Raw genomic sequence first — 17,178 nt, forward strand, 5'->3', positions numbered from 1 at the left:
GAGTCTAAGAAGTCAGTGGGAATTTTAATTTAGGAGGTCCTTTGGAATCTAATGCAGAGAAACTAAAGAAATACTAATCCTAACAAAGCAGGTCATTTTATTGTTACCTCCACCACACACTGCTGAAGAGTACAGTGCACCTCTTTGACAGTGCAGGATTGTTCCCAGTGTGACAGCCCATCCTTGAAAAAGTTTAATGGTTCAAGATGAAAAAGCCATGGTTTCATGGTTGGTCTCAAGAGGGCATAGAACTGAACATCTTGACTTCCCACCATGATAACTCCATTTACTTTGACCTTAACTAATACCTCAACCAGCGGGAAAAAAAAGAGAGTTGCCTGTGTTTAGTGAGGACATTTGATAACTGAGATGCAGAGCACTCATGGGTCAAGTTCAGTCCTGATTTAACTCTGAGCTTAGTGATGCCCCCTGCGTTATGATGGTTAGTGTGTAATCTAGCCCTGGTTACTCCACATGTGCAAGGTCAGGTTCCACATGAATATTGCGAGCAGGCTGAAGGTCACAATTTACCAGCAAGTTGATAAAAATCATTGTTATGCTCTTTGTATAGGACACGCACCAACAGAAGGGGCTCATGATTAAGAATAGTTTATAGAAGACTAGGAGATGAGAGCTTACATTTGAAAAAAAATGAAGTGTTTTGTTTCCTTCCCTCTAACAGACATCTAAACATTTCTTTTGACCTAATGTGGTGTGATGGGTGGAGGGAGGCCGGAAGGGATGTAATACCGGGTACTGCTTCTTCAATGAGCACATTTTGATCGCAGATCTGAAGACATTTTTTCAAAATGGCAAGTGAGGTGATTTATGCAGAAGTATCACCAGAAGAGAGAGGGCATTTTACTTCACAAACTTCAGATGAAGGTAAAAAATGGTCAGTTAAATATTACTCACTTTTTATTTGTTCAATGACAAAATTTTAAACTTTCATCCTTTCTTGAATTGAAATATTCGTAAGAAGTTGAAGTCATGTTGAAAGCATTTTTAGAACTATTAGTATCTATCTGTGTCTATTATAAATCTAACCACTTGCAAAGTCATGTTTATTAGTAGAAGCAGCACTAAACACTAACAAATATTAAGACTGTTTTCTCAAATCCCAAATTCTATTTCATCAGTATGGCTGAAATGTGCTGTTTCTGAAATACCTTAATGATCAGAAATTAAAGATATTATTACAAATTATTAGAAACTCATTGGCAGTTACAGTGCAGTGAAGATACTGTATAGATTTCTTCCTCCTGCAGTATATTTACATTTTGCTTTGATTAATTTTCTTAGATACCAGAAATACTTTTAATTTGTAAAACAGTAGGTCAGTTTGTCTGTCGGTCTTTCTTTCTTTCTTTCTTTTTCTTTCTTTCTTTCTTCCTTTTTTCCTTCTCTCTCTCTCTCTGTTTTTCTCTCTTTCTCTCTTTCTTTCTCTCTTTCTTTCTCTACTATAAGTTTAGAAGAGCCAACTACTATGCTGAGAAAAACAGAAGTCAGGAGTCAATGAAAGTTTCTATAATTTTGAAAATTGTTAGTCATAAGATTTGTGTATGACCTATTGACAAGTCTTCAAATATAAAACTACATTACTTTAAACACATATTTTCAAAAAATAAAATGCAAAATATATCAATTAATGGGTATACCTAGGAAATAATTTACACTTTTAAAACAAAAACATCAAGTTCTATTTTTTATATTCCAGTCAAAAAATAGAACTTTGCTAGTTATAAGATAATTAAGCATGGAAAATTTATTTAAAGTGATACTATTTGGAGACCACAATTATGAAAGGAAAATGTGTCCTGAATATGCTAACAAAGCAACATTTATCTATAAAAATAAGTTTTATAGATTCGTTCCCTGGGAGACTACTAAAAACATCTGTACAGTACAATATTTTCATCTATCACGCATTAACTCCGTCCCTTAGATGGTGATCAGATCTCCATAGAAGGATTGCATTGCCAGGACAATCTTTAGTACCCCAGTGTAGAATTACACTATAAATATTTATTGGAGATGTACACATATGCCTAGTACAACCATCTGTATAAAATATTTCAAAATCTGAAAGCATAAAAATCTGTTCTATCTATTTTTTTTGTTTCCTCATCTAAGATTATCCTCCAAAATTCCAGGTATATTTTAATGCTACCATTAGTTTGTAGTTTTAAGTGTTTTCACATACTTTTTAATATACTTGAGTGAGGTGCATTTAGAAATTAATGTTCTAAGTTATCCTGAGAACCCTTTAACACAATATCCTACTTTGAAGAGTTGCCAGTACTAGGTGCTTGAAAAGACAATGCCAAAAAAAAAAAAAAAAAAAATTGATGGCCAATTATGAGACCAATTAAATAACCAAATTTCAGACATGTTCTTCTTATGCTTTAGAGTATGATTGTAGAGCATTTGACCTTTCATATTTTTTTGAAAAATATTTTCCATTGCAACTCCCAATATTCTTGTCACTCCTATGAATGTTGATCCTTTTAGTGTCCCGATAAACTCTTTACTTCAATAAGACCCTAAAGCAATGACTTCTACAGGCTTATCCTAACATACTGCATGAAGTATTTTAAATCAGTCTTGAATTTGCCATCCATTAATATCATCAAATGCATCCTAGTGAGATACATTGAAAAAAAAAACCCTAACCTACATAATCATTATTTTTCTTTCATGTCCTTATGTGTATGCATATGCATTTTATATTGTTATAATCTCTATTTTCAATTTAAACTTGTGTTTAAGTGCTTTTTAATTTTGAACACTAATTTGGAAAACTGTGATCCTAATCTTCTGCCAGGCAAACACTGTTCACTGTTCTGACTCATGCTTTCTGTGTGAGAAATATATAATTGCATTCAATGTGATAGGGATTTGATTGTGCTCCATACTAAAATTTGTTTAGATTCAGCGTTTTTCATAAGTCCAAGGAAAACCTCAGGATCTCTGGAACTCTTAAGAGGTTGTTTTTCTTTAGATAAAAGCTTGGCATTTGTCATGCTACAATAAATTTAAGTTCAGAGCAGCTAAGTTAGCTAGCACACACCTGCCTGACAAAGCTCAAAAGACGTAGTTGTTGTCTTGCTCCACACATATTTTACATTAAATCATTGATACATCAAGGCTTGGAAAAGGTCAAAGTTGCTCCTGTGAGACAGGAATAACAGCTTACACTAGCAAAGAAAAGAGATTCACACTGCCCTGTATCTGAACATTTTTTGAGCAATGGACTTCAAAGTTTGTGCTGTCTTGTCTCATGATACAGCTCTACACTTTGTCTGCTTCCCATGGCCACTATGCCTGTCTCCTTGCTAGTCTGCACCTTCTTCTCCTCTCTTTTCAGTCCCCTTCCTTGCCTCCACTGTTTCCCTGAGTTCTCACATGTGCTGGCTAGACCTTTTAATCTCCAAGTTGCTGGACTTGTCCTACATTTCATATTGCTTATGTTTGCATTTCCTCTTCTTCCCCATAGCATTTCAGAGAAAAATCCATTTGCTTTCTCTCTTAAGAAAAGCCACTTTATTTCATACGCTACCAACAAGCAAATTTGATGGAAATAACTCCTGTGAAATGAAGCAAAATATGCAAAGAAGACAACCTTCAAACCAGTGTGTTCCAGTTGATATAAAAATACACCTTCTTCCTTCCTTCCTTCCTTCCTTCCACTGCCACACCTACAGAAAGCTACCAGGGTCAGTCACGCTTGTCCTGTAACTCTCCACCTTTCCTCTGCCTTGTACTCTGACATTTAATGTGTGGATTTAATACCGCAAGATGGAGGAGAAAATGTGTCATATGGCAGTCCCCTACCTTATTACATCTGCAGTCACCTTCCTATTTATACTCTTTCTTGTCAGCTCTTCTGATTTTATAATAATGCAAAGAAGCATTGGGCCAATAGACCTGCAGAGACCCTCCAGGCAGTGAGATGTCTTCTGGGCACATGTTTAAGTGTGTGCATCTGAAAGCAATGTGTACATGATGTAGCTAGACAACATAATGGAAATAGAAATCAGGTATCAAAAGATCATCTTTGCCTTCCTTGAGCATCTACCACTTCTAGCACTTGTTACTGAACTTACAATCTCTGAAGGATACACTGCTTTTACAGTGATAGTGAAACAGATCTCTTCTGTTATGGAGACGCCCAGTTTAAGCTTTCAGGATAACAGTGAAGTGTAGGCGAGGCCTCCTAAGACAAGGAAAGCAGTGATTAGGTTCTTAGTATTAATGCAAAGCAATCTGAGCAAATCACCCTCTTTCCTGGGAAAATGAACAGCTGCTGCTGAAAATCCTATTGCCAAATTCTTTTCCAGCCCAATTTGCATTATTGTTAGTAAACCCACCCAGGTGATCAAACACCCAAGATAACATAGTAGACTGGAATTCTTCCCTATTTAGCCTGAGAGGCCAGAGGTAAGGGAGGGGAATGTAGGGTCTGTCAGGCAATCCCATGCCTCTGGGGGAACCTACCCTGACATTTTCAATATTGTTCATTGGGCCTGAAAATCTTGTAAAACAGGCTGAAAACATCTTTTTAATAGTGGCAACCACGAGTGTCACAACTATGCTAGTGGTTACCAGGGCAACTGATTTTTACTGATTGACCTTTAGATAAGGAACAGGGACATTTCCAGCAGCTCCTGTGTCCTCTGCCATGTTTGAAAGCCTAATGTGAGAGTGTCACAGAAGATGCTGAAGTGCCTGCCACAAGCTCAATGCATAACAAGGGGCAATACTTTTGCATGTGGAGGCCATGTCCCCCAGTAACAGAAAAGGTATGATTTATTTTGCCTGGATGTTCTCTGTCTCAAGGCAGTTCTTTTAGTGCAGCTATGTCTCAGTTTTGTATATCTATATGGGCCAATATCTCCAAGTAGTCTGGAGATGCTACATAGTTTTTGAAAGGACTGACCACATGTTCTGAGGCACAAGTATTTGACAGACTTATTTATGACATTTGCCAATGACAGTCTGATGAAGTACAAGGATCCAGGAGTATTTTACAAAATAAATCCTAAAAACCAGATATCTTAGAACAAGGATGCACCGGGGAGACGTTTATCCTGATGATCAGTTGAGCAGCTGACAAACTGGAAAAAAGTCAGCAAGGAGCACGAGAAACACCACTTGGAAGAAACAAGAGAAGAAAGCAGCGACTGGAGGAAAATGAATTGTTCCCTGTGGCTTCAATACCTCATTGCAACAAATAGGGTAAAAGTTTGTAATAAAAGAAACATCTGCTTCACTTCCTTGGTTTGCATAATGGTGATTTTCAAGGCAAGAGAAGAGGATGTCTCAGCTTCTCAGTGGAGATGGCTGCTGCAACTCAAATGGTCATGCTCGTTCTGCAGCAAGTACAGAAAGCTTCAAATGCTTTCTTGCAAATGCCTTTGCACGAAGGAAAGCAAGTATCATGGGCACTGATGTAAGAAAGGAGGGGGTCTCTTCTGCTGGCAAATGAGAAAGGTCATAAATTAGCAAAGTAGTAAAGACTCAGATGAGTCTATTGAAAGTCTTCTTTCTCCAAGTTTCTGTCTTCCGTGATTAAGAACAGAAAAAGCTGCTTTTCAACTGTTCTGGCTGAGAATTAACTGCAGTCAGGCTTCCCTTTCCCCTTTCTGTGGAAGAAGTTGAATTCATGGATTGTGCTGAACATCTGTGCTTTGTCTGCAGTGGTCCCTATTAGTAATTGATAAAAACTTCATTTAAATACTTGGAAGAATGCTCCTGAGGAAAAAAAATTCGTAGATGACATGATAATAGTATGTTTATGTTTTGCATGATGTTGTACATTTGAAGTTCTACTCTGAATGGCTAGAAATGATGTCTAGTCCATATGTGTTTGAAAAACAGCTTGTCTTTACTCAATGCATACACAGTATAACATAGCTTTGTGCCAGTAGGAACTGCTTCTCTTTGTGCAAGAAGAAACAGCCGAAAACAGGCATGCTTAGAACCCATGTGAAAGATCTGAATGCACCTGAAAGAAACAAGTTTCTTGAGAAATACATAGAAAAATTTGAATCTAGCCAACAAAATTGCCTTTGATTTGCTTAAAAACTGTCAGAATTTATATAAGTAGGTAAAAGATATGGAATAATAAGATTAAAAAAGAATTAATAGTACTATATTACTTGCATAGAGTAGTTTAGTGTGTGATAATAGTGCTGAACTGTTTCTACAGTTTCTTTTTTAATTTTCTAAAATTTAATAGGTGAATAACATTTTTGTATTTGTTTGGAAAACTGCATGGTGGGGCAATTGCCTGCATGAGCTCTGATAATGCACTCTTGCAGTAATTTATTTTTGGCAAAAAAAATCATTCAGTGGCATAGATGTCTTATGAGAAAAAAAAAAAACCAAACAACCTCTCTCACGTATTCTTGTTCTCATTTTCTCAGAGAGTTTTCTCTGAGATTTTCTGATCTGACAGGGTGCTTGATCCAGTGAGAACTGTGGCAGTTCAGTACCTGTGAGGGCTATCCTTTGGTAGTTTCTCTAATTGCAGCACTTTTTGTCTCTGTAGGTGATAGGACGACATACGCTGAGGTGAAAGTGAAATGGAAATCTGACACGTCTGACAATACACCCAAGACTACACATACAGGTATTGTAATACCTCTGAAAACTTTTAACTTTCTTACTATATTTTATTCTCTTTGTATACCATCATAATTATCTATTTACAGATAATGGAAGAGATGCTTAGGGCTAGGTGCACAAAGAGATGCAGATATGATTCAGGCAAATTAGAAGATCTTCAAAACCTTTCCCAGCTACTGATTATCCCTGAGATGCCTGGAGCCTGCTGGTGATGTTTTCTGAGTTAGCAGGTACAGTTAGAGTCTCCAAGGTTTTCATTGAGCTGAATGTTTTGTCCCTGACCAACAGGTCAGCCTGCCAGGGTTCACAGCATCAGCACTGTCTGCCTTAGGTTGCCTTCCGAACTCAGCCAAGGGGCCTTTGGGTCATGTCTGTGTTATTTGTATGGATTGCATCTTGGGGTAAATGGTGGTACCCTGGCCAGTTGGTGCAAACTGGTTTGTGTCCACAATGGTCAGTGCCAGCAATCCATGGAGCAAACTGGCTGCATCTGCATGGCAGAGCCCTTGGCCCCTTATTTCCTCTGGGCCCCTTGAGACTTTTTTGGTTGTGGCTTTTTGGTACAGAAATGCCTGAAAGTACAAGACTGTGTTGCACCTTGCCACAGTAGCTTTTTTATAGCATGGCACAGAAGACATTACAATATGCTCTTAGGAACATGAAAAAAAGTGTGTGGGACCATGGGAATTTCCATCTGGGATAATGTTGGAAGTTTTTTTCTGGACAGAGGGAGTGACATTTGCTATCAACTGTGTCTTCACCATTTGAAGGGAATAGTTCTGAGAAATATGACCCAGTTTCTTCTGGGAAGGAACAATTAGTCCACCCCAGAAGGATCCCAGGGAAAACAGATATGCATGGGGCATGCAGTATGGCTCACTGGAGGACCAGGACCTGAAGGAAAATGAAGCAAACTGCCAATCCATTCCTGTAGTGGGTAGATCTGCACAAAACACAGCAACTCCCCACCTATCAGCAGCCAAATAGATAGCCCACTTTTCCAGGGTAGAGGAGAGTTTCACTTTCCTTCTTTTCTGCTGATGATCCTGATCCACTTCTCCCTATTTCCCCTCCTGAGGGGGTACCTGGAACACACAGTTAAAATTTATTTTGCAGTGGAGGCACTTGGGAACTCAACTCTTCATTTTAGCCACAGTTTCCAATTCCAAATGCATTTAAAGTGAATGAACAGTTCAGTAATAGTATTCAAAGCACATAAATTGAGTTGTTTTTATAAAACATAAAGTGATAGCTAGGGAGCAAAAATTAGGTTTTGAAGAATTAACTTGTGTTACTCAAGTACTTGTGTCTCATCTTTTTGTGAAATGAATATTTTAAAATATGCTAAGTTATTTTTTCAAAAAGTGTAGCCAGCTTTGAAAGTAAATTTAGATTTGCAAAGTGAAATAATATATTGGATATGAGTTTTAAATCTCATGTACTTGTAGGTGGTGAAAATGAAGAAGAGAAGGAAAGAAAGTATAAACTTCTATAAAGACTTCATGCAATGCAGAAAAGCATTTGAGATATTTTTAGGAAAAAAATGTTAGCTGCAGAAAATGCTAAGTGAGAACAAACATTGTTTCCACTGTTGAGTTAATTTTGCCTCACAAGGAAAGAGAAACCAAAAGTTTCAGATGATGTGTCTGATTAAATATGGCACAGTCAGGCAGAAAAGAGTGGATCAAATGCAGATCTCAATTCTGCTGTTATAAAGGTAAAAACAATGTACTGGCTTCATTTAAGTTCCCTCTGATTTTATAACAGTGAAATTGAGATTGGACCACAACATGAAAAGTCTCATCAGTAATGCAATGTATGGTTTTGATATACCATTATTAGCCCTCCAGTATATTAACTGCCTTTTCATGCTTCAGTCCCATCTTCACTCCTTCCTTTCTCCAGTTCTGCCTAGACTATCCATATTTTGAGGTTTTCAGAATTTTGTTCTAAGAACATGTTCATGTTTTTCACTGAAATGTCTTTAAAAAACACGCAGGGCTGATGCTTGTTCTAATTCTGTTTTAGATTTTTTTTTATTCATAAATATCAGGCTAGGAAGTAGGAAGGAATGGGTTTTGAAAGAATACACACATACAGATCTCAGGGTTTCAGTTAAAGCAGAAAGATAGAGGTGTAGATTTAACAGCTAATTATACATGCATTTCTTTGTTATGCTTAACAAGGATTATAAGAGCCTACTTGAAAAAATGGTCTAGAAATTCCAAATTACCTATGAAAACTTTTTTTAAAAGCCTGAATGTGGACTGTGAGATTTCCCTGTGGGTCTTCAATTGTGTAACTTTACAGTAACAACCCATGATGCCGTCACCCCTACATGTCATTCTTCCAGGGGAGCTCAGGATCAGGATTGCAGGGGCTATTCCAGAGCAAAGTGATCAGTGCTGGCAAAGCTGTGCACAGCCTCAAAAAGCGAGAAATCACATTTTTAGACACCGTCTCAACAGCTATGATGATAGAACTAGAACTGGTCAGGAAATGTGTTCTTCTGACCATGAGAATGTGAATTACATATACATACATATACATATATATAAAATGTTTTTTCTTTTTACTTAATAAAATGCTAGGACCCCATGTTTTCCAGTTTTCAAATTTTTGTTTCTTGATTAAGACAACAATTTCCAAAGGAAGATTTAGTTTCTACAGAGTTAGCAAAAAAAAAAAAAAAAAAAAAAAAAAAAAAAAAAACCCAAAAAACAGTATGTTTTCAGTTGAATCTTCAGCACACTGAGGATTTCCTCATAAACTTCTCTTCACTCTCCATGAGTACTAGATCTATAGCATATATAGTAACACACTCCTGTTGAGGACTTAGCAAGAATGATTTAGTATACCAGTTAGAAAGGCAGTTTTCCTGGGAATAAAACACAACTCAAAACAAAACTTCCCTTGCTTTTGTCTGTTCTGAAACTCCTCGTCCTTTTCTCTTTGGCAGTGGTCTGCTCTGAGAATTCACACTGGTGTTACGTTGCTATTGCGCTGTACTTCACCGCAGTGATTCTGCTCATCACTGTGATCCTCTTAGCTGTGAAATGTCATCATCTCTGAGGTGAATGGTGCAGTCCAGCTGACATACAGGGTAAACCATTTTTATCCATATTTATATTTTCATTCAACATTTATAAGAAGAGGTAAAGGAAGTGTCCCAATCCAAACATTAAAGTGCCTGTCCCTGTCATAAATTCAACCAGCCAGCAATTCACAATCACACTAGATAACATCTAGCTCTCTGCTGATGATGCATACTGTATATAATTAAGCACATTTTAATACCCAAGAGCTTTGGTGGAACTGCCAGTCACACCAAGTATTGGATTCTGCTGCTTTTACTCTGAGACTAGGAAACTTCACTTAATTTTAGGTGCTTCCCAGCTGTGTTGTGAATTAACTCCATAAGCTTTCCACAAAATGAAACAAAAATATGGCTGAGTGCAGCTGGAGGTGATTTCCCTAACTACTGTCAAGACTAGGATTAATGATGACTTGGTGAAGTAACACTAGGGCAAACAAATCACGTTGATCAATTTGAGATTTAAAGGAAAGCAGGAGAACAATTGCCTGCTTCTGACTGGGAACAGCAGTGGGTAACCCTCTTCAGAAAACCTTCCCTTCCACATCTAGTGCCAGCAGAGTTCTTTAGGGGTTGCTTCAGAAAGGTAATGCCAGTTCCATGTTATGCCTTTCAGAGCAGTTGGGATTTGTGGGGAGAAAAGAAAAAATGCTGTATCTGTGTCTATCTCATGCTGGAGCTTTCTGGGAATCACCAGACAGCACTGGACATTTTCAAAGGACAGTGCATGCAACGTACACCCTGTATGAAGACAAAGATTAATTTCTTGCAGAGCAACAGAGTGTGTTTAATTACTTCCCAGGCTTACTCTCCCTGGCAGTTGTCTCTTGCCATGCTGAAGACACCACAGTGGATCCTGTGTCAAACCAATGTCCAGTCACTAAGAAGGCAAGGGCAAGTCACAGCAGGAGGGCAGCAGCTCACGATTTTTGTTTGCAGCAGCACGCCTCATCCCAAAGCATGACACGTTGTGCCATGGCCCTCATGGCACGTAGCTGCCCTCCCTTTGCTCCAGAGGACACTTACAGCATGCTGAATTTCAAAAAGATATTCAACTTCTAAGAGCTTCTGTCTTTTTTATTTCCAGAAAAGTCAGCTTGAGAAGGCTCTGCTCCTTCAACAAAACATGGTATAATACTTGTTTACTTTTATATTATTTTCTCTGAAGAGACTTTTATGAAAGAAGACATGCTGTCAGTCTGATCACACTTCAGTTACTTCTACCAGGAGTTTCATGAAACCTTCAACCTCCCCATATATGGATAAAATATATCTTATTACTTTTATTCTGAATTTGATTAGACCCATAATACCAGCAGCCATTCAATGATATCAGTGCTTGTGACAAGGCATGGCCTCAAGTTGCTGAATTAAAAGTTGGATTTGAGGCTTGTCTAGGCAGAGCAAATGTCCAGATGGGCCAATTTGAGACATCACTTGTAATTCACATCTGACTTGATTTTGCAAAAATTTGCCATGTACACAAGCTTTTAGATTTCAATATGCTCAAAGGCAAAAATGCAGGGATAGAACAGGGAATGGGAAAGGTTGCACTGGATGTTTTTTATGACATCCTGATCTAGATGTGAGTTTTCCTATCCTGACAGCCCTTGGTGGGATTTGTATGAAAGAGAGGTATTGACAGCACAGGAAAACTGTATTAGATTAGTAGAGAAGTTTCAGTCTTGTTCCCTCATTAGCTTGAACAAAAAAATTCTATTCTACTTGTCCAGAACAGTATTTCACAGAGCCATAATATGTTGTTTCTGTCTTGGGGCAGTAATTCATTCTGTGCTATCTTATGTTTCCAAATGGTGTAGCTTCAGTTAAATCAGAGTCCTCTGCCAGAACCTCAGGTTCAAATGCATTTGATTTTAGTTATTGTTTTGGTGTTTGATTTTATATGGTTTTAATTTCTCCTCAGATATACTCTAACTCCTTTGGGGCAGGCTGATATCAACGATTTGCAGTCCTTGAGTCCTGTACAGCAAATATTTCTAAGAACTGTTCCCTGTATTTAACTTTATCTGTACTTAAGCCATGTTGTTGTTGCTGTTAATAATGTACCACATTGTTTATAGTATATGCACCAGATATCAATAAAGAGATTTATTAAAACACTTGAGATGCTGGTGTTTGTTCTTATGTCAGTCAGACTAGAAGAAAAATAACATTTAGTACTCATATGACCGTAGCACCTCTGAGCTGTTATCATGAAGCAGGATGCTGCTCTGGTAAGTACTATCTAAGGACAGAATCCCTGCCTTGCAGAGCTGAGCGCCAAAGGAATAGTAGAACAAAATGGTTACATTTTTCTTGAGATGTGGGATAAATCCCGCCTCGTCAAATAGCAGTGGAGAAAGAAATGCTTAAAAAACAGAGATAATAAAAGAAGAGGTGGCAGGAGACAGTTTGACCTGAAATGGATCTGCATGTGTTGTCTTTCACTTCACTGATCTGATTTTAACCTGAATGTTCTAGAGACAGTAGCTTTTCACATTATACTCTCAAATAATCCTTACAGCTAAACAAAATTGCTGGTCTAATTAATTTGCTCCAGCTTTCTTCAAAAGCAAGAAAAATGTCACAGTCTCTGAGAACTAAAGTGATGTAGTTTTGTATTTAATTTATTCAATAACAGCAGATACAAAAAGCAACATGCAGCAGTAGCTATCATAGTTATTAGTTCCTAGAATACTACCTCAACCACATGGAAAGTTACCATTTTAGAACAAGGCAGCTTTCAAAGGAACAGACTGCACATCCATCCAGATGCTGCCTATGCAAACACAGAAAAGGGAAAAGCATTTTAGGACCAATTAGAAATCATCACTGACTATAAGCCAGACAGACACTCAAGCAGATATCTAGGTCTGCAGCTGCTGCTAACAGATCTTCAGAAATTTCAGTGATGGGTCCTAGCATCTGAAAGTTAACCATGAGCAATATGTACACAACTGGATAAAAAGCATGCATGTACTGCTCAGTAATTCTGAAGGGGAGAAACTATTTTGATTAAAATGAGAAATTATGAATTTTTAAAAATTCAAGCGATTGTTTCTGTGGGTTACCAAGAAATTGGCACACTAGCTTGTGGTTTTGTTGTCCGAAAAGCGGATTCGTTGCCCGGTGTGCAATGAGCCAATAATTACACACTCAGGAGAGACATTTATTTATTTATTTCAGAGTTGCGCAAGCCTGGGTGCTTGGTGGTCTCCCACAAATCAAGCACACCCCCCCAACTTTTCAGGTAGCATTTATACAATCAAATTTGCCATATTTGTGACTTCCTTCCTCTTATTGCCATATTTGTGACTTCCTTCCTCTTCTACACTGATTGGTTAATGATTTCTTCACATTTCCCTGGGTCCCACCCCTGCTTCTCAAGGTTCTGATCAATTAATTAACACTGCCCCAGCTGGGTCAGTAGGTGTTATCTTCCAAGGCCCTGAGGAAGAAGACATAATCCAGACCCCTTAATCATCACTGTTTTAACAGTGAGAGGAAGCTTTTTACTTCCCAAGGTCTTGGCGCCCAAACAGGCCTTATTTCTCAGCCTTGGCATCCTCCCTTCTGGAGAGTGGGGCACAGGAATGCAGACTGCTTGTAACTCCCTTATCTCTCCAGCCTGCACCAGCTCTGAGGCCTTTTCTTAATGAACTAGGAGCACGGCCTAAGGCTTCAGCAAATTTAGCTACTTATGCTAAGCAAGTGTGCAGCTACTCATGCTAAATAAATTCTATCTAAGATAGAAGTTATCCAAATCTACCTACTTCAAACATTCTTTCTGAGCTTCTCAGGGTTGTCTTGTAACAATTCCCCCCTTTGAGACTTATATGATCATTTTCATATTAGTCTCACTCTTTTAAAATCTTTCCCATATTAGTTTCATATAACACTTAGAAATACATTGAATCACTACATAAACGCATACAAAAACTACTAACACCAATCCTAAAATTATTAAACATTTTTTAACCCATGAGCTCACATCAGGGAACCAGGAAGTCAACCATTTCCATATTTCTTCAAATCCGAAAGAAGTATCATCTTTCTGAACCTCATGTAAGATTTCAGTCTGCTTCCAGATTTCATTTAGATCAGTAGAAATTCTCCCGCTTTGATCCACATATACACAGCAACTAGTATTTATTACTGTACATACTCCTCCCTGAGATGCCAATAACATATCTAGAGCCATTCGGTTTTGGGTACTTATTTTAGCAATTTCTGAAACCTCCTCTTGTAAAGCTGCAATGGCATCAGAGGTTTTATTCCCTATTTTTTCAATAACTGCTGAAATATTTACTATTGCTTTTTCAAGTTCACTCACTCCCAATTGTGGAAACAGCCACCTTACGAATGACTGAAACCTAGTAGGTCGATCTATTAAAGGATTATTGACCCTCTTTTGTCTCCTCATGAATGTTCTTAGCCAGGATTTTTGATATTTATTACTCAGTTCTTTTCTTATAGTAACATTAGGGATTATTGCCCCTAAAGTACATGCCCCTGACCAATTAGGAGGTAGCACTTTTCGTGCCTTGTTCCCACACAACCAATACCATCCACTACCTTTCGGAACATGCCACCCATTTAGTTCCTTACTTGGCCACTTATAACCTATTTCAGGTATATGAGAGCAATTTTTATAACCTCCCACCTTAATGGCTCCAGTACAGTTGATCGGTTGCTTTCCATAGGGTACAGTTTTTTTTCCCACCATCTATTACTATTATTACATCTTCGGATACATTGGTAATAATCTCCTGTCACACTCTGGACTTCCCATTCCTGTTCGGTTGTTTCATTATATTTCGTTTGATCACTATCATTTCTTATCTGCCTCATAAATTCCATAAAGGAAAAATTAAGAGGCACTCCAATTAGGGGGAAGCCCTTGTTGGAATGTTCAGGGAAGTGGGTACACACCCAGCAATCCTTCTGGTTAATTATCTTCATAGATTTCATAATTACTTCCAAATGGAGATTATGGCTCCAAAATCCTTCCTGATTCCCTTTAATTGTTTGGCTCAGGTAACTTAGAAAAACTAACCACCACATTTCTCCCCTGGTTATTTGGGAGAACATCATTTTTACACAGATACCATAGATACCGTAACAACAATATTAACCCTATTCCTAACAAACAGATTAAAGCAATTCTTTCCTGAATACAATCTAAATTTAAAACCGATTCGCTTCCAATACAACTCATATATCTTTATGTATTTTTAACTTTAGAGGTTGAACTTGTTCAGCTTTCCACGTCTCTCGAGGTACTGCTTTCACTCGGGTGTAGTGGATCCAGGAATCAATTCCCTGCAGTTTCACAGCAGTATTTGTTGTTAGCAGTACAAGATACGGTCCCCTCCACTTTTCTACCAATGGCTCGTCCTTCCAGGTCCGAAGATACACTTGATCTCCTGGCTGGAATGAATGTACAGGTGAATCTAAAAGTACAGGAGATCTTAACTGGATGTACCTACGGAGAGAAGTAAGAACCTTTGCCATAGACAAGAGATAATCACTTAAAATTTGATCGCCCTTAACGTGCATTTGAATTTCATTTCCAGTTAAATTTACAGTGTAAGGTTTACCATACAGAATCTCAAATGGACTAACTTTCTCCCTAACCCTTGGGGTTATTCTGATTCTTAATAATGCCAGAGGTAAAACATCAGTCCATTTCATCTGAGTCTCCTGACACAATTTTCCTACCTGTCTCTTAATTGTTTGATTCATTCTTTCCACTTTTCCACTGGATTGTGGCCTCCAGGGGGTATGTAAGTCCCATTTAATTTGTAGTATTTTTGAGATTTGCTGTACTATTTCTGCTATAAAATGAGGTCCTCTATCTGAAGAAAACTCTTCTGATACCCCAAATCTTGGTATAATTTCTTTTAATAACATTTTTACTACCTCCCTGGCCTTATTGGTACGGCACGGGAAAGCTTCAGGCCATCCTGAAAAGGTGTCAACAATCACCAACAAATATTTATATCCATTACATTTTGGTAATTCAGAAAAATCAATTTGCCAGTAATCCCCAGGCATGAAGCCCCTTTTTAATTCCCCTGGGGGGGGCTTCTTCTGAAACACATTAGTCCATTTTCCCTCTGATAATTCCAGAGCCCGGGCTAAAGCAATCAGTTCTGCTTTCTGGGCTGATGTATTTGCTGGTAGTGATCTTGCTTCGATTTCTCCTTCCAAAGTGACAACAGCGTATCCAGCCCTTCTTTCTCCCTTTATTATAAATCTGCTCCCATTGGTAAATAATTCGCAGTCTGGATTCTGCAATGGAACATCTCTCAAATCTGGACGGCTGGAATATACTCGCTCAATAGTTTGCAGACAGTCATGAGCCAACCTCCCCCTTCATGAAATGGTAATAAAGATGCCAGATTAAGGGTATTATACACCTTCATGGTTACATCTTCTTGCTCAAGTATCACTGCCTGGTACTGCACCATCCTACTTGGGGATAACCAGTGATGCCCTTTTTGTTCTAAAACTGCTGCAACAGCATGTGGCACATAAACAGTCACTTTTTGTCCCAATGTCAATTTTCGTGCCTCTTGTATTAACAGCACAGCAGCTGCAACTGCTCTGAGGCATCCTGGCCACCCTGCACTCACTTTATCCAGCTGTCTTGAAAAATAAGCCACAGGTCTTTTCCAATTTCCTAAAGTCTGTACAAGCACTCCCAAAGCCTGGTGCCCTCTCTCATGTAGTTTTTTTTTTTTTTTTTTTTTTTTTTTTTTTTTTTTTTTTTTTACAGGCAGGATTGGAGTATTGTACTCGGATTGACATTCTCGCAGCAGTCCATACTTTAAGAAATTATTAATCACAGGCTCCAGTCCAACACGGGCCTCTAACTTCATGGGATACTGTTTTCACCTTACCGGTTTAGCTCCTTGTTTTAATTTCACCTTTACCGGTTCTGCACATCTGGCTCTTCCAGGTTTCTCCGTTGCCCACACAAAAGGGATTACTGCGTCCATTACTTCAGAGGGAATTTCACTTGGTCCATCCTCCACCTGTTCGGAATCCAGTGCTTTCTGCAACATATATGCTTGTGCCTTCCAGGCGTTACTTTGTGGAATGTGCACCTTAACTTTGTTTTGATCAAAGGTTATCTGTGCCCCCAGTTTATTCAGTAAATCCCTCCCCATTAGGGGTAATGGGCATTCTGGCATGTATAAGAATTCATGTGTTAACACTTTATTTCCTATTTCACATTTAATTGGTTGACAGAAAGGTTTGACCTCTCGCTTTCCCGTGGCCCCAATTACTGGCATAGAGAATTTACTCATTGGTCCCTTACAGCTATTTAGTACTGAGTATGCTGCTCCAGTGTCTACTAAAAATTTAACTGTTTCGTTCCCCAGCTTTACTGAAACCAGGGGTTCGGCTGGGGAATCCAGTTCCTCAACCCCCGGTCCCCGTCAGTC

At 38.4% G+C, this 17,178-nt stretch overlaps 1 long non-coding RNA gene across 4 annotated transcripts; it reads left to right on the top strand.

Moving 5' to 3' along the window:
* The first annotated feature begins 755 nt into the window (after positions 1-755).
* Positions 756-11,841, top strand: LOC112986805 (uncharacterized). 4 transcript variants are annotated; one of them, XR_003260115.2, is made up of 5 exons: positions 756-885; positions 6,554-6,634; positions 9,590-9,733; positions 10,812-10,853; positions 11,649-11,841. It is a non-coding gene; the product is annotated as an uncharacterized LOC112986805 (long non-coding RNA). The 4 variants fall into 4 exon arrangements; XR_003260113.2 differs by having other exon boundaries at positions 10,812-11,841; XR_003260114.2 differs by lacking the exons at positions 10,812-10,853; positions 11,649-11,841 and adding an exon at positions 10,527-10,799.
* The last annotated feature ends 5,337 nt before the right edge of the window (positions 11,842-17,178 follow it).

This window comes from Dromaius novaehollandiae, chromosome 1 (genome assembly GCF_036370855.1).
Source record: "Dromaius novaehollandiae isolate bDroNov1 chromosome 1, bDroNov1.hap1, whole genome shotgun sequence".
In the NCBI taxonomy this organism is placed as follows: Eukaryota; Metazoa; Chordata; class Aves; order Casuariiformes; family Dromaiidae; genus Dromaius; species Dromaius novaehollandiae.